The following is a 25,879-nucleotide window of genomic DNA, read 5'->3' as shown; positions in this document are numbered from 1 at the left end:
TTCATAGGCCTTAATTCCCAAAAGGGCTTCATTTGGGGATTAAAAAGAGTTTGGTTGGGGTTTGAGATGCTAACAAGCCCAAATCCAAATTTTCTTGGCCCAAATCAAAATTCTAAAGTTTAAAGGGTTGGATAATGTCATAACTCAAATTTGAGGAATTAATAACATGTTAAAGTGATTTAATCAACTGATTAAACACAATGCTAGAAATCGGGTCAAATAGAGTTTGGAGGCCAACTTTAGGGTTTGGGGAAACCGTTTAGGATTTCGGTTTCAGCAAAGTTTTTGAAATTTCAATTGGATTTCAACCATTTAGGGTTTCACTAGGGTTAAAACCTTTTTTGGTTTGGCACAATTTGGATGGTTAGATGGAATATGAATTTTGCTTAAATGACATAATCTCACACCTTAATTTCCTTCACAACCCATCTCATGGTTGCTCTTGTTGCTAAGTGTCCAATATTATTCATCAAGTGTGGCAAAGATCTTGCCAAGTATCCAAATAAAAGTTCTCAAACCTAATTTGGACATTTTACATTGTGATTTTGAAAACACTACATTAGGTGTTACTATTGAGGTTACTATTCACTTTGGGAATGTAGAAAATAAACTTTACACTTAAAACTCCTAAACATATATACTAAACTAAATGTGCAATTTATTTATCAAAATTCAATTCCGAAGTGTCTCGAAATAAATAAAACGTGTTTTCGAACAAGCGATTTGTCCGAAAACTGAAAATTGGATTATTATGTCATAAAATCCTAAATAATCAACCGAGTCTAATGGCGTAGACCTTATCGCATTCTGACACTTCTAACTATTTCAAATAAATAAAATCACGCTTCTGGCACCATAATGAGAGGCAACCTTTTGTATATGATTAGATCAAGTTTAGAACTAGAATAAGAAGTATATGATTCTATTTCTTGAAGGTTCACTATGACAACCCGGACTTAACTAGATTTTTCATTTGTATTTCATTGCCTAAGTTTTAATTTATTAAGGGTCATAGATTAGGCATGGAGTGATTAAATCCTTGGGCCTCAATATTAGGCATCCAAAGCCCAAGAGAAGGGCCACTTAAGCCCTTGAATTTTCGGCCAACTAGGTGGCCTTAAGCCTAAAAGCCCTAAAGGAGCATAGGTCATGCCCAACATCATGTGGCTTGTGCCACTTGTCGCGCAAGCGCAACTTAATGTATCTGGATGTGATAGTGAGCTAAGGGGGAGAGAGAATAGGGTTTTAGGAAATCCAAGGAAGGCTTGCACACCTACCCTAGTGACAAGCCATTGGGCTTGCCACTTGTCATCCATGCATAGAGGATCTAGAAGGTAATTATAGGATCACATAAGGGAGGCCAACGGCCACTTGGCCAACATGCCACTCACACCCCAAGCACCTTCACCTCACGCCACCTATCCTTTGTGAAGAATTCCAAGAGATTTTGCATAGGAAATGACACATGGGAAAGACCAAAGTTTGATTTCCTAAGGATTTGCATAGGGAACACAAAGCGGCATTTTGGATTTCTATGCCACACGTCCACACAAGGGTATTTCCAGATCATTATGCCATTTGTTGCTCACTCATTGGTGGAAGAGGTGTTCTAGAAGATTTGCCTTAGGGAAATGGAAGAGGCACCACATGAAATCACCCTCCTAATCCTAGGGTTTCGACCACCACACTCACCCAACCATCACTCACTTACCACATGTCATGTTTAGGGATTCTAGAAGACTTTGTGGAAAAGGAAGAGACACGGATGGGGAAAAGGGGGAGACATGCATGGGAAAAAAGGAAGAGACACGGATGGGGGAGAGGAAGGATCCTCATGGGGAAAAGAGAAAGGGGTGTGGCACAAACACTCTCCACACGCCCATGCCACTTGGCATGCATGCACCACCCACTTTCTTGTGAAGATGAAGGGGCTTGGAGGCTAATTACGTTTTTATACTTGAGGTTCAATGAACATGGACATTTTGGAGAGGGGCAGGAGAGACTTTGGGCTAACCTAGGGCAGTCACACACCACTTTCCAAGGTGGCCTTTGCACTTCCTAAAGCCACCCAATGATGAGGATTTCGGCCAAAGGGGAAGAAAACCATGCCACGTGTCTAACATGCAATGGCTTTTAAGTGACCAATCAATTCAAGAGGGAGAGGCTATAAGAAGGCCACATGCCCATGCCTTTTCCTTCTTGCCAACTTTGGATTTCCCAGTATTTTCTCTCTACACTCTACCTCTCTACACAACACATAGTAGATTTTCTCACACTTTCCTTCCAACCAAATGACGACCATAAAGTCTCCACTCGCAAGGAAGGCCACCACTCAAAGCTAAGTAGGAACCTCACAGTGAGATACATGTTTTAATCATTCCTTCTCACACATATGTCCAAACTACAAGATGAAAATCTTGAATGAAAGGATCATCTAGATCACACACGCACACGCACACATGAAGCGTCATTTCATCCTTGAAATACCCTAGGGCTTTCCAAGGGGGAGACCGAAATGATTGGGACTTGTATCCTCAAAGCAATTAGCCATGACAGTACCCACATGTTTGTCCATGTATTCTAAACCCTTAACCAAATGCTTAAAGCCTCACCTTGAGCAAATGACCAACCCTATTAATTTCATAACACATGCACACACTGATTAGGGTTAGAACTTTGTTCTAATAAGTTATATCAATCTATTACAGCTTGCTAGTGAATATTTTGAAGGCTTTTTATAAGTAAATGCTTAACCTATTTTCGGTTAACGTATGTATATACATGTGAATCTTTCATTTTGTTTGGTATTGTGTATGTTTGTTATTTCGTGATTTTGTAAACAAATATCTTGTTGTGAGTTGTATAAGAATATGCCATGATTATATGTTTTGGTTTGTATGATGCCATGCTAAGATCACGTGTATTAGGGTTTCAGTTTGCATGATGCTACACCATGATTTTATATGATTTAGGGTTTCGGCTAGAGATTAGGGTTTTGGCTTGTATGATGATTTGCCATGTTTCATGATTCGGATTATGTGTTTATCTTTACCATGATCTATAGTCTATTGTGTTTCAGATTTGATTCACGTTAAAGATGAATTTTACTTGGTAATGAATCCTATAAGTTTCGGCAAAGAATTTTTGCGTATGTTTGATTTGTGTGTTTTGATGTTTTATTTGTAATATGGTTCTGATATTGCCTATGTATCATGTTATGCTCATATGTTGTCATGCTATAAAACTAAATGTGATATGCTTGTTCATGCATACATGGCATTTCATACGTCACATGTCTAATGTAAGGAAAAGCACGTCTTAAATTTCATGTAGCATGCATTTGGGTAAATGATATTTTCAAAAGTCAAGTATATATTTTATCACGACCGCAAATGCTAGGATGGAGGAATGTCCTAGTAGAACTCCTCTGTCCATTCTGGATTGCTTAAGAATTGAGTGGTAACCCCTGAGTTGACAAAAAATCGTCGACATGTCCCAAATGAATCTTTTTGGAAATGATGCCAGAGTGAGGTAACACCTAACGCTAGTGGGTGCCATGACCAAGGCAAATAACTGGGCTAAGTACTATCGTGTTATCATGATATGAAAAAGACGTATTCATACTATCGTGTTATCATGATATGAAAAAGACGTATTCACCATAGTGTATGGACCGTTGGTGATGCGGTAACTAGTAGGAACACACTGTGCATAGGGGAGTCGTGATGTGTCCATCATATGTTATATAAAAAACAAGGTCATGACCTCACATGAAATGATATCATATGAATGTGTAAAGATCAACATGAAAATGATGTCAAAGATGTTTTTCTGACAAGTTTAAGGATCTCTGTCTCATGTTTGAAAAATGTCAAATTGCATAACTCAAGTTTTATGTCAAGTACATGTCCATGCACGTATTTCATGATTTACCATTATATGCTTATGTTAACTATTGTATGTTGTATGTTTATTTGTTGAGATTTTTAGAAATCTTATTGTGGTAGTTTCCACTACCATTTCCCATCTGGAATGGTAGAAGTTGTGACAAGTACCCAATATCATGGATAGGATAAATGAGCTGGTAGAAGACAAATTCATCGTAGAGACCTGTTATGACTTTATGACCGCTCTTTTGAAAGTCACAATCCAATGCCTTAGGGACCTTTTGGAAGCACTCAATAAGGACGGAGATGAAACCGAGACTGAAAGAGCCTTTTTTATGATCAATGACCATTTGGACTTTGTAATCGGATATTTAAGTCAAGTCAGAGATTCCTCAATGGTGGCTAATGGAGTCATCGCGACTTTGGGACTTCTGGAATGCGAGCCCGTACAGACCAAGAGATTATTTTTTACCCTCACCAAAGAAGGGTGCATAGATCTAGTGCAATGGTTATATGTGGAGGTTTAGAAACTACCTTTTGAGATTGGTCCCTTGTTTTTATGAAACATTGGTACTTATATTTTGTGAGACAATGAATATATTATCTAGTACTTTTGAAAAGCATGTTATGTTAAGAAAATGTTTGGGCTATGTTTAGTTTACGGTACCATGTGCTAATGCAACTACTTTAGGTGTTGCTTAGTTTTACACGAACTTTAAATTTTTCGCTGCGATATTTATTGTATACTGCTAGTATACATAAGTGTATTACATCTTATCTATCATGTACGAGAGGTATGTAGTCTTGTGTTGCATGTCTCGACACTTTAGTCACTGTCCAATCCCAGGTGGGGGTTGGGGGCGTCACATTTACTTGATGAAAGTTTCGGATTTTGTGTTTTTATTCTAAGTCAAAAATATGTGATACCTGGTTTGGATTTTGTATACATGTCGATTGGTTTGATGATGAGTTTTGTGATTTTGGTTGTTGTTCAAGCATGATTATCATTTAGGTTTGATTTATAAACATGATAAGAGTGTGTTTATGGACTTTTGGAGTCCTTGGAGTTTATTTGAAAAGTGTTAGACCAAGAGTATCAAGGATTTGTTTCATTTGATGAGTTTTGGGCATTTTTATTGTTACGGGGAGTTTAGATTTTTTTTATAAAGTGTGACAACCAAGACTTTCTAGGCTTTTGTGTAATTGTTGTTTTCTTTCTCTTTACATAAGCCCATAAGAGTTCGGCTTCTTAAGGAATTAGGGTTTTGAAGCCCAAAGGAACTAGGGCTTGATAAATCTAGATGGAAATAAGAAAGTGAGGTAAGAAGGAACTAGGGTTTGGTTTACACGCCTACCGTAGGGGATCAATTTTTTTTTTTTTTTTTTTTTTTTTTTTTGTCATGTGTCACGCATGCATGAAGATTTTTGCTTGTTGGAAGAAGCTTTTTGACACATGTTACTATGGGAAAGAGATTTTAGAAGAGAATGATTAGGTTATGGAAAAGTGGAACTTAGGGAAGACCAAAAGGCCATAAACGACAACCATGGAGAAAGGAGGTTTGCCTTTTTGCCATGTGTCATACATGAATAAAGGTAGGTAAAAAGTTGTCTTGGAAAAGGGCAAGATCAAGGTTGGAAGAAAGGCTTACACACCTAGGGCTTCTAGAAGAAAAATCTTGTGTAAGAACATTTTGAGGTGGATGGCTTGGGTAAGGTTCTTTGTGCAAAAAGGAACCAATCACATGCTTGTCCAAAAAGTATGGTGAAAGAAGTTCCCCTAGGGAAGAGAGGGTTCAGCAGCCCATGCACACACACACACACATCTCACATGCCACTTGGCACTCATGTACACATGGAAGAGATTGAGGAAGATTTGAGTCTGATAAAAGACCTTATAGTCACAAGATACATTAAGCCAAGACATGAAATGGAGGGCAAAAAAGGAAGGGAGCTTCGGTTTTGGAGGAAGAAGGTGCCACATGCATAAAAAGGGTGTTTTTGATTTCCAACACAATCAAATGATAAGCTAGAGGAAGAGGTCATAGGGTGACACGCCACTTGGCATCCATGCATGAGCTTGGCTCATGCACGAAGATTTTGAGTGTCTATAAAAGGGAAAGAGCCGAAAACCCTAGGACCTTTGGCCATTTTGTGCATTGCTCTTGAGGGTTCGGTCATCACCATTTCCTCAAAGTTTCTATTATTTTCTCACCGTCCAAACACTCTTTACAATATTTTATTCTCACCCAAACATTCTTTCAAGGATAAGCAAAGTGAAAAGATACTTTCAAGAGGAGAGTCTAGAAGGCATGAAGCCAACTTTTCCCTTATTACACAAACACGAATAGATTAAAGGGAGGTAAAGTTTTGGTTTTGTGAGTCCATCAAGAACTCAAGCTCTAATGCACACTTGAGCTAGAAGAGTTAGTTCACATACTTGTGGAGGTTTCACATGAATCTACAATTTCACACACACGGCTAGGTTAGGGTTTTCTTCAACAAAGGTGGATTAAACCCTACTTGTTTTAAAGTTCATAAGTATGGTGTTTTTGAGATTAAAATTCATGGCACTACTGTTTCTATGAGCTAGGGTTCTTGTTGAAGTAAAGTTTCGGATTCATGGAAGAAAGGTTCGAAAGTTTAAAGTCTTTTCTTGGAAAAGATGTAAAGAGCACTACACTTGAATACATGGGTTAGAGTTTTCTTTTGAATAATGATCCTAACTAGTATTACATGTGATTTTTCAGCTTGCTTGCTATATATATATTTTAGATTTTTGTAAGTACACCTTTAACTTATACTTGGATATTTTATGTATATGTCATGAGAACTTGTTGGTTGATTCTTTATGTGGTTGTTCGTGACTTTGATGTTCTTCCATGTGCTATGAACTCCTCATGATATGATTATTTTAAAGCATGATTAAAATAGTCTATGGAAGGTATGTATGTTATGAAAAAGGAGTAAGAAGCCATGCTAGGGTTTCGGTTTGTACTATGATTGTTTGTATGAATGTTTGTCACTTAACCGTTTTTAGTATGGGGCTAAGGTCATGAAAATGTTGTCATGACCACAAAAATGTTTCGACCATCCATGAGTATTCTTTATTAAAGGTTTTGCTCAATACATTAGAAGATTTTAAGTTCATGAAAATTATTGGAATGCACGTTTTCTAAAATAAGAGGTTACGGCCAACCCTATGGATGATGTATGATCATTAGTGATTCAAGCTTAATGAGTTAATAATGATTATTGGTTATGCTAGGGTTTGTATGTTTCGACCCTTATATGAAAAATATTGGAATGTATGCTTTCTTCTAATATTTTCAAGCCGTAACGCAAAATGTATTGCATTCATAAATATCATATGGTTATGAAGAGGCATTTCGGGATTTCATGTGTTTTATGAAAGTTCTAAGTTTCATTGTCATGTCACATGTATTGGGATTGTGAAAACCCTTTGAAAGGAAAAAGAGTTTTTTTAAAAGTAAAGTTTTATCGCGACCCCAAGTGCTAGTAGGATGGGGGAATGTTCTAGAGGAACTCCTCTGTCCTCTCAGGAGTGTTTAAAATGGAGGGATACCCCTTGGGTAGGCGAAGTACTATCAGAGGATCTCGAATGGTTCCTAAAAGAAAAGGACACCAAAGCAGGATGGCACCTAAAGCTAGTGGGTGCACCTACGGTGAAGGCGAAATGCGAACTGTCGTATATCAAAGATAAGACGTAGTCACCTTGGTCAAAGTGGCCAGTGGTTGATGCGGTAACTAATGGGGAACACACAGTCCATAGGGGAGCCACGAGGAATCCAAATATATGTTATAAGTCAAGAAATGCCTTAAGCTCATAAGTATGTTAAAAGAACAAGTATGAAAGGAAGAAAGAATGTTTATGAAAGAAAAGTTATGAAAGTCATGTTTTAAATGATGTCTTTTTGAAAATTCAATTGCATAAGTAAAGTCTCACGTCCATGCATTCATTACTAAGTTTACTTTCATATGCTTACGATATTTGTTACATGTTATTTATTTACTTATTGAGATTTCTCAAAATCTCATTGTTGTATTTTCCTCCCTATCATTCCCCTATTTAGAATGGTAGAAGTTGTGTCAGGTACACAGGACCCATAGACATGGGCGGGATCTATGAGATAATTGAGGATGAGTTCACAGTGGAGGCTTGTCGTCAATCTACCCTAGAATTGCATAAGGTGTCGGCCCAGCGACTCAAAAAGATTATGGCTAATCTTAATGAGTTCGATGTTGGAGTTTCAACCTTGGACCCTCAAAGGATGTTGAGATTTAAGCATGACATGAGTTTTGTGTCAAGATACCTGGAGCAAGCTAAGAACACTGCTACAGAAGCGAAGGAAGTAGCTACGGAGTTGGGTTTAGATACAGATGTCCGACCATCTAGGGGGATATTCTTAAGTTTGCTTAAGATGAGACCTTGGTTCTTACTTATTCCACTTTTGGGAAATGAATTTTTGTTTAACCTTGATGTGTTGGTCCCGTGTTTTGGGAGTTCCTTAGAAACTCATAACTACTTTTGATGACTTTTATGGATTATGAAGTACTTTTGGAATTTTATGTTTTTTGGTACCATGACTGTTGTTCTATCATTTGACTTAAGTTGACTTTCCACTATGATATACTATATACTACTAGTTATCATTTGGTGTATTGCATCTTATCTATTATGTACGAGGGGTGGGTAACCCTGGTGTTGCATGTCCCGGTGTTTCTGTTTCCACCAAATCTCACTTAGGGGCTAGGGGCACCACATAAAGTGATTATTTTGATGTCTTAGCATGATTTTAGATTATAGGATATGATTTTTAGTGTTGCATATATTGGTTTATGTATATGGTTTGAGGTTTCAAAAAATTATAACAAAAATCAAGGTTTTCCAGCTTTAATGTGAATTGGCCAATGTATGATTTGTATAGTTGTGTTTAGATTTAAATTTTTCTTATTGAATATTTGGATTTAAGATAAAAGTTACATGAGGTATTTAAATTTTGGTAGAATTGAGAGTTAGCATGCAAAATCCTTAATTTAGGGGCAAAATGGTAATGTTTCACAAGTAAAATGGCAATTTTGCCATAAGTCAATGAATTTTATGTTTCTAAGTAATTAGTGGGATATTCTAACCCTTATAAATATCTCATTTCAGTTTACACTATTCACCCTACTTTACATCACGCCTAATCACTGTAAGTTAGCCCGTATCTTACTTTCAAGTGTATTTTTGTATGTACGATAGTAAGTCATAATTTCATATTCTTATCACTTTTGATTATTATAAATGTTCTAATATACCATGCTGTGTCAATTATTTCAAGTACATCCTTATCTGTTACATGTCATGTTATGTCATGCCATCTATCGCTGGTCCATGTTTACATGTCACATCATGTCCCATGAATAGAATATGTAACAAAAATTGTGTTCAATTTAGTGGAGTCTTCTATTTTTATCACACCCCAATTGCTAGGATGAGGTATTATTCTAGTGGAACTCCATTGTTCACACTAGAGTGTTTAAACTGGTGTGAAGTTTCTTGGGTTGACAAAGTACCATCAACAAGCTTCGAATGGGACAAGTAGCTAGTTGTCGGAGAAAAGTCAAGCACCCAACACCGGTGGTGCCAACCTCATATTTATCAGTTTTAATTAGTTTATTTATCATGATGTAGTCACGGCTGGCACAGATGCTTGTGATGTGATGTTGTACCAATAGGAGCACACGACTCAAGGGGACATATGTAGCATCCACGTGTTCATGTTTAATTAATCATGTTTATGTTGAACAAGATTTTATGTTCATGTTCAATTTATGTCAGTTTTCAGTCCATGTCAAGTTTCAACTTATGTTAGCACATGTTGTGCTATTTGCCATGTCATGTCACGCATATTCATTTTCATGTCACATTGCATTCATGTCATTTTACTATCATGCATTCATCTGTATCTTGCTAGTTAAGTTGGTAGTTAACTTACTAAGATTTGTAATCAAATCTCACTTGGTAGTCTCAAACTACCATTCCCCTCGAAATGGTAAACTATGTACCAGGATTTGTAGAGCCAGTTGAGGGCAGACTGGATGAGATCGATTAGGCCCCAACGAGACGACAATGAGATTGTTACTTCAGTCCTCCAGTTCAAATAGAGGATTATGGCTATCTAAGCCAAGTTGCATGAGCATCTCAGCGAGTTAGCTCAATAGTTATGCTTTTCAGTACTGTACTTATGGAGTGCTAACTCTAGTACTTATTTATGTTACAATCATGATGAACAAGTTTTGTAACATTACAGCTATTAGTCTATTATTTATGAAGTATGTTATATTTTTGGGATATAGTTTCTTGTACAGTGCTATTTATTCAAAGAAAAAAATTATCCACTATGTATATTGCATACTTTTAGATGTATGCTATGTGCATTGTATCTTTAGCTGTCATGAATGGAGTTGGTAACCTTGTGTTGCATGTCTCGACACTTTAGAACCCATTCGATCCCATGACTACCGATTCTCCACGACTCTCCAATGGCCATGTGCTCCTGTCAATATCGCATTATATTACAGGCATTTGCGCCAGTTGTGAGTACATCATAATAATTGAGCTTGTAAAAGTGTAGTTTGGCACCACCAATGTTGGGTGCCTAAATTCGCTTTGGTAATTAGTTACTTATATCCCATCCAAAGTTTGTTGACTGTACTTCGTCAATTTAGGGGATTCAACATCTAATTTAAACACTCCAATGTAGACAGAGGAGTTCCACTAGGATAATTCCTCATCCTAACATTTGGGGTCGTGATAAAGTAAAAGACTCATGCATGACTTGGAAATATTTCATGACATACTTATGTAATAGATGACATGACATTCGTGGAATGTAACAGATAAACATATAACTGATGATATGGCATTCGTCGCATATAACAGATAAACATGTAACGGATGACATGGCATTCGTGGCATGAAACAAAATAACGTATAACAGATGACATGGCATTCATGATATGTGACAATGACATGGCATTCATGTAGCAAGTAAATATCATTGCCATGTCATGATGTATTATAACAACTAAAATATGCATAAGTGACATGAATATAAATAACTCTTACCACAGTAGATACATAAAAATACTGAGTAACTTAGAAGCTAACTTATCGAAGTGTAGCATAACATTAAGCTAAGCGTAAGAAGGTGTAAGTTGAAATGAGACATTTTCTAAAGTTAGTATATCTCACTTAAACCTTAAAAAAATAAAACTTACTAACTTAGTGCTAAATTTACAAAGTTACCCATTTACTTTGGAAAATTACAAATTTGCCCCTAAATTAAGAATTTTGCAAACGAACTTCAAAACTTTCCAAAATTTACATTCCTTATATGATACCCTATATGATAAGGATAAGGTTATGTTGTGTATGCAAAGTTTGGAATACTATACCGGTACTGGCTGTAAAGGTCGGTATGTACCGTACCGGACAGTAACCGATATGGGTGAGATAAGGGTTTCGTATCGGGTCAAATATTGGCCATTTTGGTGTGTTTCGGTCAATACCGGCTAGTTTTCGATGTACTGATCGATTTTCAGTGTACCAACCAAATTATATATTTTTTAATATATTTTCACTCTGATTCTCACATCTAAAGACTATTTTCTTAGCTTTTTTTAACTCCCTTTTCTCGATAACTGAAAATCAAATCCATACTCTCATTTTCATGATGAGGATGAGTAATTATTTTTTTTTAATAGTTGGACTGAGAACTTACAAGTATTATTGAGTTTTATAAATATGTATTTTAACTTTTTAAGACTTGCATTGATATTATTTTGAAATATAATTTATACATATATAATTAATTTAAATGGTACCAATACCGAAATATTTCCTTTCAATGTCTTAACCGAAATGGTCACCGAAACAGTATTCAAAACTTTGGATGTATGGGATCCCACATTGCTTGGGAATGAGAAGTTCTTACTCTTTATAAGTTTCTAATGAGACTCCAATTGTATCATTGACTTGTCCTTTTGGAGTATAGGCTATGTGGTTTGGGCTTTCGATTGGTGCGTTAGAAATGGTATCAAAGCCTATCTCAACCAGAAATATGGGACTTGAGCCGTGCCACCTACAACGGACTAACCCGACAAGGATGTCGAGAATTTATTGTGATACCTCATATGATAAGGATAATAGTAAGTGGTATATGGGATCCCACATTACTTGGGAATAAGAAATTCTTGCGATTTATAGGATTCCAATGGGGTTCCAATTGTATCATTGACTAGTTCTTTTGGAATATAAGCTATGTGATTTGGGTCTTCCATTGGGGGCATTACACTTTATATAAATTTCATCCTAAATCCAAATATAAGCTCAGAAGTTTTTAAAACTAATTCCAACTATTAGAAACATCTCTTGGCCAATTCATGACCTAGACTAAAAATCATGTTTTGATGTAACTTGTCTATTTAACACTTTAGCATGCTTAAACTAAAACTTAAATCTCTTAAAAATCACATCCTTAGTTATAGAATCATGTTGAAACACAAAACCATACATTTCATAAAAACTTGAACACAAAATTTCAAGGAAAGTGCCAAAACATTAAGATTAGGTTAAAATAAACCAACTCTTGATGTTCTTGGTTTAACACCTCTATATCAACTCTAAGGACTCCAAAAGTTAGCAAATAACTTTCCTAACATACTCATCATTCATACCTAAGTGCTAGTATGCTGGAGTAAACAACCAAAATTCATAGAACACAACCTAACACAATCGGTTAGCATGAAAACTTTGAAACTGAGTAAGCATGCTTATGGACTTGAAACAAAATGATTAGATCCCTAATTTGCATGCAATAACTCTTGAAGGAATACATCCACATACCTCAAATTCAAGTTATAACTAGATCTAAGCATTAAATTGTCATGTCATAACAAAAGTTCCATCAAAACATATTGTCAAACTCGAGAGCCTCTAGATTGAGTTTAAACAAACTCTTGCATGTTCATCAAAATTCCAACAAAGATCTAAATCTTAACTCCTGAAAAATTTATTCTAGATCCATAGATCAAAGTTTCAAGAACAACATTTATAAAAATCAGACCCAGAAAATAGAAAACCTAAGGCAAAAATCACAACCTAAACCAAACCAAAACTGTTTTGAACCAATAGGTTTCTATCTCTTCAAAATTATGTAATTACTCTTTTATAAAAATACTACATGCTTTGAATCCAATCATAACTTTCATATAAACATGATATCAATATCTACCTAACATTTCATAAAGAACTCCACAAAACTACCAAAGTTCATCACAAACACCAAAATTGTCAACATGAAGCCATTCAACCAAAAACACTAACTTTTATCCACCAAAACTCCAAGAAAAAAATTAAGCAATGCTAACCCAAGTATTATAGACTCAATATGAAAAAAAAAATACAAGAGGATTGAGCCAAAAAAAATCAACTTACAAAAGCTTGGAAAGCTAGAACACAAAGCTGCCAAAAAACTCTCTTTCGGTCTCTTTCGGTTTACTCTTGGAAAAGTGACAAAATGAGCTAATTGTGGAAAGAAAAATGCAAGGGGCGTAGGGTATAAAGAGGGGCTGACATGGGTGGGTAAGTGAATGAGTAACAGATGGGAGTTTGACTTGTGAAATGAGAGGAGAAAGGGGTTGAAATGTGCAGCTAAGAATCTGCTAATGCAGGTAAAGTGGGTGAGAGGTGAGGGGTGAGGGGTAGCTCTTTTACTTGCCATCGAGGCACTATTTAGGGATATTCATGAGTTGGCATGATAGCCATGGTTTGGACTTGTAAGCATGAGGAAGCTTGCTCAAGAAGCTTAGGAAAAGTGGTGGTTTCGATGGGGCTAACCGAAATGCATCTAATTTGGAGTCTAGTTAGGGTTTCGATCATGGCTTGGTTCCAATCAAACTTTTCTTGGTCAAATGAAATTACCAAGATGTAAGGAAGTGGGTGAAGGTGTAAGAGTGTGTAATTGAGTGGTTAGTTGCATGTGGAAGTGGGAAATCACTTAGTTGTAACCAGTCATTTTAAGGTTTGGAAGCCCATTTGGGGTTTCGGTTTCCTCAAGGGGTTTAGGGTTTTGGTTTGCTTCAAACTCTTTGGGATTTCATTAGGGTTGAATCCTTATTTTGGTTGACCAAATAATTTTTGGTTGAATGGAATAGAGATTGGTGTAAGAGAGCATGGTGATAATGCTTGAATCACACTCCATCTCTTCGCACTTTTTTATCCTCTTGACTTGTTGTCCTGGGGTTTCCAAGTGGATGACTAAGATTGTACCATGTGTCCAACTAAAAAGCTTCCTAGTGATTCTAAGAGTATTTGGACATCCTACATGGCAAGTTGACAGCTATTTGAACTAGTTGCCATGTGGCAATCTCCTGAAGGATTACCATTCACCCGAAAAACTTGAAACTTTTTATTGCACCATAAAATCCTAAGTATTTTTACGAATCTAATGGTGCAATTTGTTTCAAGAAAGCATACTCTTACATGCCTCAATTAAATAGGAAGACAATCACGTACAGTATTCACCCAAAAAACTTGAAACTTTTTATTGCACCATAAAATCCTAAGTATTTATACGAGTCTAATGATGCAACTCGTTTAGAAAAATCATACTCTTAAGTACCTTAATTAAATAGAAAGGAAAACTTGTCATCATAGTGGATTGGGATCCGACTACGCTAACGGACTAAAACCTAATTGATCCCTCGATTCTTTCGAGCCATTACATTGCTCGCTTGTTACTTATGTTTACTTGGTAAAGTGCTCAATGAGGACTTGCTTGCACGGTGCAATGCTAACTAGACACTTATTGTTTGCTCAATTTTCTACTCCTTGAGCACTTTGCTTGCTTGATTTAGTGCATCGAGCACTTGCTCGCCTTTCTCACCCACTCTTCCTTACCATACTCACCTAACCTTGGTCTCCTTCTCTTGTATTGCCCTACTTGAATCAAACTAATTTTTCTTATGTTGTTAGTAACCTTAATTTGAGTCATTCTAGGGTTTAGCACTACTCCCATGTGGACTCTTTCTCTTTTCCGTTTACACTAGTAGGCCATGAAATGCTTATGGGTTTTTAATGCATATAGTGAAAGAAATGTGAATTTACCTAGGGCAATCCAAAATAGCCAAGCGTGGTATGATTTTGAAGTCCTAGGCCTGGTTTGGATGCCCAGATGAGCTACATGGCATGTTTCATCTGCCTATCCAAATGGCAGAATAAAAAGTTTTATCTCATTTCTAATTATTCAACTACCGCTACAATAACAAATACAATATTGCTACAGTACCACTACAAAATTTCACCTGCCTCTACAATACTGCTACAATTCCGCTAACTACCATATTTTTAATACAAATATAATTATCTATTGGAATTTTTTATTCTATTGTAATATATAATTAGAAAAACATATTTCAAATTTAATAAAATATAGTTAATAAATTAGTCATAATTAGAATAATTTCGTTTAACAAAGAAATGCATTCATATTTGGGAATTTTGAAATAATTACAGCCAACTACAAAAAATATATTTTGGGAAAGTCAAGATATTTATGGGTTTTTAAATTAGTAATAGTTATTACTTATTTTTAATATATTCATTATATTTTCCATCCAATAACTAAAAATACTTTTCAATAATTGGTGGGACCCACCACTTTATCAAATCTCCAAAAAGTTAAAACCATCTCATCTCTATTTAAATCATGTAGAGTACTCCCAGATTTAAACTATTTAATTTCACTAGTTCTTTTGGAGGAGGATTGCGTCCGTCTCAGTGGTGTTCCTTCTATGGAGGAGGTGTTTGCTACTCTTTCTTCTATTCCGCCCAATAGCACACCGTGGTTGGATGGGTTCAGGTCAAGATTCTATACTAGTTGTTGGGAGGTGGTGAAGTTCGATGTCTTAGAAGCAGTTTTGGAATTTTTTATTTTTAGCCAACTTCCTAGATTTTTTATGGCTTCTTTTATAGTGTTGATTATAAGGGTGGAAGTGCCCACGGGGTTTGACAAGCTTCGTCCTATTAGCCTTTGTTCAGTTTTCTATAAAATTTGTTCTAAAATTATTGTTAATCGTTTAACAAATTTTCTTCCAAGGATGATTTCGATGGAGCAGGGGGCTTTTATACCAAGGAGGAGCATTTTTGAGAATATTAGTCTAATGCAGGAAATGGTACAATTCATTAACAAGAAAACTCATGGTGGTAATATTATGCTGAAGGTGGACATGGTGAAGACGTATGATCGAGTTGAATGGAAGTTTTTGTTGGAGGTTCTTTGTTGTTTTGGTTTTTCTCTTCAGTTTTGTGATCTTATCTGGGCTTGCATCACTTCTTCATGGTATTCAATAATGATGAATGAGACTACTAAAGGTTTCTTTAAAGGCGGTCGTGGATTGCGGTAGGGGGATCTTCTCTTCCCTTATCTTTTTATTATTATGCAGGAGGTTCTATCTCAGCTTATAAGTAAGTGTGTTGGAGAAAAAGTTCGGTCAGTTTACATAGGCTAGAGGTACGACTCTCATTTCCCATCTTATGTATGTTGATGATGTGGTATTTTTACTAATGGCAGTACGAGGTCAATCAAGGAATTTTTAACCGTGTTGAATAAGTATGAAAGATGGTCAGGCCAACAAATCAATAAAGAGAAAACATCCATGTTCTTTTCAAAACATATTACTTTGAGTCGCAAGAAAGCTCTTACACAATTGATGGGATTCTTGGAAGGCTCTTTCCCTTTCAAATATTTAGGGGCTCCTTTTACTCTGGGAAGGCTTAAGCAAGAGCATTTGGCGGAGATGGTATCTAAAGTCCGTAATAAAATCAGTGGGTGGAAGATGAAGTTGCTTTTGTCGAAAGGAAGACTCATTTTATTACGGCATGTTCTATCGAGCATGGCTTTACATTTATTTGTTGTTTTACAAGTTTCTTAGTCCATCATCAAACTATTACATCAGCTGATGAGTACTTTTTTGGGGGGCAAAACGAACAGCAAAGGGAAGAAAAAATGGGTGGCGTGGCATCATATTTGTGTTCATCATATTTGTGTTCCGGTTGAGAAGGGTGGTTTGGGTTTGAGAAGTCTGGATGACATGCAAAAAGCCCTTCATATGAGATTTGCTTGTAATTTAATTTAAGGTAATTCGTTGTAGGCTAAATTTTTTATGGAGAAATATGTGAGCTCTAAGCCTTGGACTCTTATTGATGCAAGGAAGGGTTCAAGGTTTTGGAAAATGGTTGTTCGGAGTCTTCCCGCAGTCCTCAATAATTCTCAATGGTGTGTTAATGAGGGGAATATTTTCTTTTGGTATGATAAATGGCGAGAACGTGGTCCTCTTATTGATGATCTACCCATTGTGGGTTGTCCGTTACTTAGAGTCAAGGAGTGTAAGCTGGGTAATAGCTAGGATATGGATCATCTGGTCAGTTTGGTGCAACACGAGAATGTAGATGAAATTTTGGAAGTCTTAGCAAGATGCAAGGGGGGATCGGATGTGCTAATTTGGTTTAAAAATGATAGTGGTTGTTTAACTATTAAGTCCGTTTAGGACGTGATTCGCATTAGCGGTGCAGATTTTCAGTGGCAGTCTTGGGTTTGGCATAAGCTACTTCCTTTAAAGATTTCTATTTCTATGTGGAAGGCATGGAACATGACATTGAGTGTTGATGATCAACTTCATAGAATTGGTGTCCCCATTGTTTCACGGTGTGATTGTTGTGAGGAGGGTAACTATGAAGGCCAAAATCATGTTCTATTCTCTGGGTCCTTTGCTGCAAAGGTTTGGAGGTTTTGTGGTACTCTATTTGGTTTTCCCCTTGGTAGTACTTGGAAAGAAACAATTCCGATATGGTTTCGTCATGCTTCTAATTGTTCACAGGTGGGACGCTTTGTAGGAGTTTTACCAGTTTTAATTCTTGGAGACTTTGGAGTAGGTGATGTGTTGCTCGTATGGAGGGGCGTGTTGAATCATTTTAGGATTTTTGGTCCTCTATTTGGCATTGGTTGGCAAGGTTTGGTAGTGAAATGTGTAAGGTTTCGATACTATCTAATTTTAATATGTAGGTTCTTCAAGTGCTGCATCTTCAACCAATTACTCCTTGACTACGTCGATGCAAGTTTGTGGCCTGGAAGAAACCTCCGCATGGTTGGTGTAAGTTAAATACAGACGGAAGCCGTCTCGAAAATCCAGGTTCTTTTAGTGTTGGTGGTATTATTAGAGATGCCCATGACAATCTGTTACATGCTTTTGCTTCTTCTATAGGTGTTGGTTCTAACAATAAAGTGGAGTTACTAGCTCTTTTGCAGGGTCTTAAGGCTTGTCATAGGTTGGGGATTAATTTTGTGGAGATCAAACTAGACTCATTGGTTGTGGTATCATGGTGGAAGCGTCAGCAATGTAGAGTATGGTACTTGGAAAATTTCTGGGAGGAAGTCCTTGCAATTCTTGATTCAATGGTGTTTTCGATGAAGCATATTTTTAGAGAAGGTAACATGGTGGCTGATTGGTTGGCTAAGAGTGGTGCGGCTAGTCTTAACTTGGTTTGGAATCAAAGTGATGAGCTACCACGGGTGATGAGGGGTCTAGTTTGTTTGGACAAGTAGGGTATGCCGTCTTTGCAATTGAAATAGAGCTTGATTTGGTTCTTTTTAGTTGGCCTCTGCTTTCTTTGTTTCATTTTTTAGGATTTCAGGTTTGTTGTATTGTTTTTTTTTTTTCCTTTTAATTTAGTGAGTTTTTTTGGATGCCTAAGTTTGGTTTTTTGCTTATTTGTATTTCCCATGTGTTGGTTTGTAACCACGATTTTTCTCCGGCATAAGTGAAGGTTTTTAATAAAATTGGGGTACCGTCTTCTTCCTTAAAAAAAAAAATCATCTCATCTCATCTTACTATCCAACCACACTATTTTTTATAAAATATCTCACCTCATCTCACTATCCAAACACACACTTTTTTACAAAATATTTCATCTCATCTGAACTAAAAATTCTCACTACTATTCAAAATATATTATCTCATCTCATCTAAACTACATAACCAAACGAGGCCATAGTTTCATGTGGCTTATAGATTTATTAAGGGCGGCTCCAAAAAACTTCGGTGTGAGCCAAACCAAGGGAAGAGATACCCTCTCGAGGGCAAAATACTGGGGACAAAGAGGTAGTTAGGCGAGCAACATGGAATCAATCAAGAAATACGGTGAGCAATATGTTTTAGAGAGCTTGGCAGATGAGGGACAACATAAGGCAATGAAGGATGATTTGTCCAACATAAGGCAAGTAGATGATGTTTTGAAAAAAGCAAGGCAAGCAACAGGCAAGAACAAGTCGATGCAAACATGGGGGCTCTCCAAGATAATATGAAGGAACTCAAAGGGCGGCATGTGTCATATCTAGAGGCCCATACTCAATCAGAGATGCCACATCTGGTGTGAGACTGCGAAAGAAAGACTACGGACTTGCAGGCCATATGTAACAGCCTGCGGAAATTCAATGGATGAATTTCTTTAGGCTTTAGGAACCCCGTGAAAATCTCGAAAAGTTTTTCACAAATTGATCAATCGCATAGGTTTCAGTCTGCCAATATAGTCAGTCTTACTACTAACTATGATGCTAGAAATACGATTTTATTTATTTGAGATACCTAGGAGTGTGAGAATGAGAAATGGTTTGCGCCATTTGTCTCTAATGAGTATTTAGGATTTTATGGAACAATAAAATGATTTTCGCTTTTGAAATTGTTGTTCAAAAATATGTTTTGAATTGTTCAATGCACTTAGGAGTTGACGAAGTATGCTCATAGTTTCGTATGAATACTTAAGATTTTATGGTGCAAAGTTATTTTCACCATTTTTAGGAGTGAATAATGACTAGTGTAAGTGCCATATGACACTCAATTAAGTGTTTTCAAGATCATGGTGTGGAATGTCCTAATTATATTAGAGAAGTTTTATTTGGACACTTGACAAGATCTTAGCCACACTTGGCGAATAGTATTGGACACTTGGTGTAACACCCCTAGATTCTGCTTAGGATCAGACAAACTCTGAAGCGTTGGGACATGCAACACAAGATTACTTGCACCCCATGACAATTAAAGATGCAATGCACCTAGCATGTATCCAAACAGAATGCAATATTCACAACAGATAGTTTTTTTTTCTTTGAGCTATTATGTAACAGATAAGATATATCTCAAAACATTGAAACATAATTTATAAACCGAATGAGATAGACGTTCAAGATTACAGCATAGGTCCAAAAGGTTTGTAATCATAAGAGTACTGGAGATCGAGTTCCTTAAGTACAAGTAGGAACTAAAACAACTACTAGGCTAATCCATTGAGTAGCTAGAGCAACTCAGTCGAGGATGCTATAATACTAACGATAAATCAGAGCATTGAGGCTATAAGCTCCGCGTCATGCCGTCGCCGCCCAATCGACTGTCTCTAGTTGATCAACCTCTGGTGTGCCTCCTAATCCTAACACATGGTCTACCAGTCTTGGAGGAATGGTAGTTGAGACTACCATAACGAGATTTGATTAAAAATCTTAACAAGTTAACAAATAACTTAAGTTGACAGTTTAAATATGCATGCATGACAGTAAAAGCATGAATGTAAAATATGAACGTGAGTAAACTTGACGTGACTTGATAAATAGAATGACATGTACTGACATGACTTGAACTAATATGAAATGAACTGAACTAACGTGGAATAAACATGGCATAAAGCAGAATGTGAAACTGAACATGAATTGAACTTGAATTGAACATGAACTAATTGATATTGTACTTGAACTAAATGTGAACTAAACTGAAATTGAACATAAATTGAACTAAAACTGAACTAAAACTAAACATGAACTGAACTAAACTTGAATGTGAAATTGAATTTGAAACTCTGACAATTAGAATGATTTCGCTTCGTTAGGAATAGTGAACAATGGGAATGATTACTCCAAAAGTATTTTAAATGAGATACCCTAACACTCTGAATGATTACGTTAGGAGTATTTTAAATGAGATACCTTAACAATTAGAATGATTATGCCTGGAGTATTTTAAATGAAATACCATAACAATCAAAATGATTACGCTAGGAATATTTTAAATGAGAAATCCTAGTAATCAAAATTATTACACCAGGAGTACCTAATACACTCAAACAATCCAAATGATTACGTCATGAGCATTTGGGTCGAGGTATTCGAACAATCAAAATGATAACGCTAGATGTACCTTGTATGAATTATCAATGCAGATACTCGAGACATGATGTGACATGAAACAAAATGACAGATAACATGACATAACATAATGTGACATGTACATGAGATGAATGACATGACATAACATAAAACATATAAACATTTCATGACGTGGTATAACGTATAATAAATGAACATTTCGTGACATAGCATAATATGCAACATATAAACATTTTGTTACATGATGTAACATATAATAAATAAACATTTTGTGATATGGCATAATATAACATGTATAAGAGCACAAGCATATGAATAATTATACTCTTACCAACACACATACACAATATTCTGATAGTAAATTAGAAGCTAACTTACAGTGAGCATAGCATAACGAATTAAAGCGCAAATAAATGGGAAACTATAAAAAGATATTTTTAAACATTAGAAACTTCTCACTAATAACTTAGAAACATAAAAATACCAACCTAGATTAAAATGACCATTTTACCCCTCTATATGTGGTAAAATGACCATTTTACCCCTAACTTAAGAATTTCACATCCTAACTCCAAAACTCACTAAAATATATTTGAGAATCTTTGAGTAACTCTAGTTACCCTGTTAGGTAAGGTTAAATTGAAGCAACACCTGGTTTGTGCTCCATTTGATTTGGGAGCATTGAGATCCTTTGTCTCTATCAGTTGTGTGCAACGATGTGAGCTAGCTACGGACCCTTTACCTCAGAAGATTCTAGTAGCCATTCCGGATGGAAAAATAGTTGGATGCACATGTATAGTTAGAAATTGTCCGTTAGAGGTTGCGAGACTAACTTGACCGCTGACTTGATTGTTTTCTACCTGATAGAATTCGATCTAATCTTAGGAATTGATTGGTTGTCAAAGCATTACGCTAAAATAGATTGTCGAGGAAGAGAAGTGGTCTTCGACTTACTTGCGAAGGATAGGATCTGTTAAATGGGAGAAGCTGTTAAGTTAGATCCATCAGTAGTAACAGCTCGACAAGTCAAGGAGAGCTTGACAAGCAGAGCTACCACCTATCTTGTAATGATGACAAACGCGACGGAGGAACTGAAGGGAGTCCAAGGAATCCTTGTGATAGAAGACTTTCCTAGAGTTTTTGCCGATGATTTACCTAGATTACCGTTGGAAGGAGAGACGGAATTTGTGATTGAGCTTGAACTGGCCACAACCCCAGTGCATAAGGCACCATACCGAATGGCCCCAACAGAATTAAAGGAGCTCAAGGTTCAAATCGAGGAACTTCTAGACAAGGATTTTAACCACCCTAGTTCATCGCCTTTGGGAGCATCGGTCTTGTTTGTTAAGAAAAAGAATGGACCGCGGAGGATTTGTATTGACTATCGGCAGTTGAACAAGGTGACCTTTAAGAACAAATACCCCTTGCCAAGGATAGATGATTTGTTGTATCAGTTATAAGGAGTTTCAGTATTCTCAAAGATTGATCTATGATCAGGATATCACCAACTCAAGATCAGGGATCAGGAGGTACCTAAGACTACATTTCGAACTCGATATGGGCATTTTGAGTTTTTAGCAAGGCCTTTCGGACTGACAAATGCTCCAGCAGCATTTATGGATTTGATTAATCGAATATTCAGGCAATACTTAGACAGTTTTTTAGTGGTGTTCATAGATGACATACTAATATATTCTCGAAGTGATGAAGAACATAAGAGGCATCTAAGGATTTTGTTGGAGACACTGCAAGAAAATCAGCTTTACGCCAAGCTTAGTAAGTGTGAATTTTGGCTTAGAGAAGTAAAATTTTGGAACGCGTCATTTCTATTAAGGGAGTGATGAATGTGAGAGAAGTTTTCAAGAGCTGAAGAAAAGATTAACCTCAACACCTGTATTGGCTTTACCTGAACCACATACGCAGTTTACAGTAACAACTCTAAAATGGGATTAGGATGTGTGCTGATGCAAGAAGGAAGAGTAGTCGCTTATGCTACACGGCAACTCAAGGACCACAAACAGAATTACCCTACTCATAACTTAGAATTGGCTGCAATAGTCTTTGCTTTGAAAATTTGAAGACACTACCAGTGTGGGGAAAAGTAAGAGGTATACATGGATCACAAGAGCCTCAAGTATTTGTTCAGTCAGAAGAATCTAAATATGAGGCAGAGAAGATGGGTTGAAACCATTAGTGGTTACCAATGTGAGATTAAATATCACCCTAGCAAGGCTAACGTTGTGGCTAATGCTCTTAGCCGCAAGACTCAAATTGACTTACCTTTTCTATTGGCAGAAATGAGGAGCTTGTTGATTAGAGACCCGCCTCAGGATGCTAAAGTAGTAATGAAACAGGAGATTTTACCCATGATGGAAGAAGAAATCTTAGAAGGTCAATGGAAGGATGACAACCTAGAAAATCTCTGACAAAAGATTTTGAAGTTTGAAGGACTGCAACATTTCACCATTGGGAGAAATGAGATGTTGTACTATGAGGAGAGAAAAGTTATTCCTAATATCACTGAGCTGAAGGAAAAGATTCTAAGGGAAGCTCATTGTACCCCTTACACAGCTCATCCCGGCAACACTAAAATGTATCGGGACATAAAGAATCAGTTTTGGTGGGATGAAATCAAGAAAGATATGGCAGAGTTCGTAGTAAAATGCTCTATTTGCCAGTTGGTGAAGGCTGAACACCAAAGGCCAGTGGGAGAATTGCAACCATTGCCAATTCTAGAATGGAAATGGGAGGACATGTCCATGGATTTCGTGATAGTTCTGCCAAGGACATCATCAGGGAAGAATTCTATATGGGTCATAGTCGACAGCCTAACAAAGAGTACGCATTTTCTGCCATAGCTAATACAGACTCTATGGATAAGCTCCCTTGAATTTATGTTAAAGAGATAGTACGATTGCATCGAGTACCAAAAACCGTAGTGTCGGACCGAGATACATGTTTTACTTCACGCTTTTGGCAGAGTTTGCAAAAGATGTTGGGCACACAACTGAGGTTTAGCAATGCATATCATCCACAGACTGATGGACAAACTGAGCGCATACCAAACTTTGGAGGACATGATGCGAGCATGCGTCGTGCTGGATCTAAGTGGGGATTGGGAAAGTCACCTACCGTAATGGAATTTTCTTACAATAATAGCTTTCAGGCCACGATACAGATGGCACCTTACAAAGCATTGTATGGGAGGAAGTGTGGATCCCCGTTGTATTGGGACGAAGTTGGAGAAAAGAAGATACTATGACATGAATACTTACAAGAGGTTGGGAAACAAGGAGCCTTGATCCAAGAAAGGATGAAAGCGGCCCAGAATCGGCAGAAGATTTATGTAAACAACCGACGAAAAAGTTTTGAGTTTGCTATAGGAGATTGGGTTTATATCAAGGTATCACCCATGAAAGGAATCATGTGATTTGATAAAAAGAGAAAATTGAGTCCCCGATATGTAAGAGCCTATGTGGTGGTGGAAAGAGCTGGTTCTGTAGCTTGGTTGGACTTACCAGTTGAGATGCAAGGAATCCATAATGTATTTCATGTGTTGACTTTGAAGAAGAGATAAAATAAATTGTATAAATTAGGAGACATAATAATACTTTCCTTTTTAATTTTCTAGTTTAAACTTAGACCTCCAATCCTTTCCTGAGCACAGATGGCGGCTTGGGTTCTTCGTCAGGTTGATGAGTTTCTATTTGGTGGGCCACCGTCCAAGCCACCACTATTAATACAACCGACCCCAGTGGACGGGTTACTATGTTAAATTCGTGACGTTTACCTTTCCATCGCCGGATGTATCAGTAGAGCCTGTCAAGGTACCTCTTGTGGAGGATATACCAGGAAAACTTAAGTTGGGAACGTGAGGGAAAATGGGGATTTGAAAAACGGGGACATCTACTCATCGTATATGTATAAACATTTCGGTAATTTTTCTATTTTGTAAACAACGTACAATTGTTTTGATAGAGAGATACTGAAGGAATGGCCTAGTTGTAGGCAGTCGTAGAAGGTATCCTTAAACATAGCCTAATTTGGGTATTCTCACAAAACAATTGTATTATCACAATACCTCATTACTATTCATTATTTTATTATTATTTTTTACTTATTTTTTACTTATTTTTCACTGGTATTCAATATTCTATCATTACTTTTTCACTACTATTCACAGAATACCTTATTACCCAAATGAATTGTGGCTAAGTTAATTATATATAATTTCGAAGAGTTTCTTAGTTATCAGTTTATATATATATATATATATATATATATATATATATCGTACTAGAGAATACAACATAATTTGAACTTTTACAAGCTATTGTCTAACTGTTTTGAACTGCTTATGGTAACAGCAATGTAAATCTGGTTGAGAAGGAATAGATTACATTATGGTTAGTGTATTACAGCATCCCAACCAATTGGCAGTCATGGCAAAGGTTTCAAGAATCAATGACTTATGGTCCCATATTTGCATAAACAATCAGCAGGCTCAGGTACAAAAATGGAAAGCTCCAAGGAAAAACTCAGTTATAGCAAATTGAGATATAGTTTGGATCAAAATAAAAGGAAGATGTGTATAGAGATCATAGGCAGAGATGATCTTGGAGTACCTTTAGCTGCAAGGCTAATTCCAAAGGATTTTTGTCCTTTGTCACAGTTCAAGGAAGAACTGAGTGGGCTTATGGGCTTCACGACCTTCGG

Source organism: Juglans microcarpa x Juglans regia, chromosome 5D (genome assembly GCF_004785595.1).
Source record: "Juglans microcarpa x Juglans regia isolate MS1-56 chromosome 5D, Jm3101_v1.0, whole genome shotgun sequence".
NCBI lineage: Eukaryota > Viridiplantae > Streptophyta > Magnoliopsida > Fagales > Juglandaceae > Juglans > Juglans microcarpa x Juglans regia.
Note: the sequence above shows the minus strand (reverse complement) of the source record.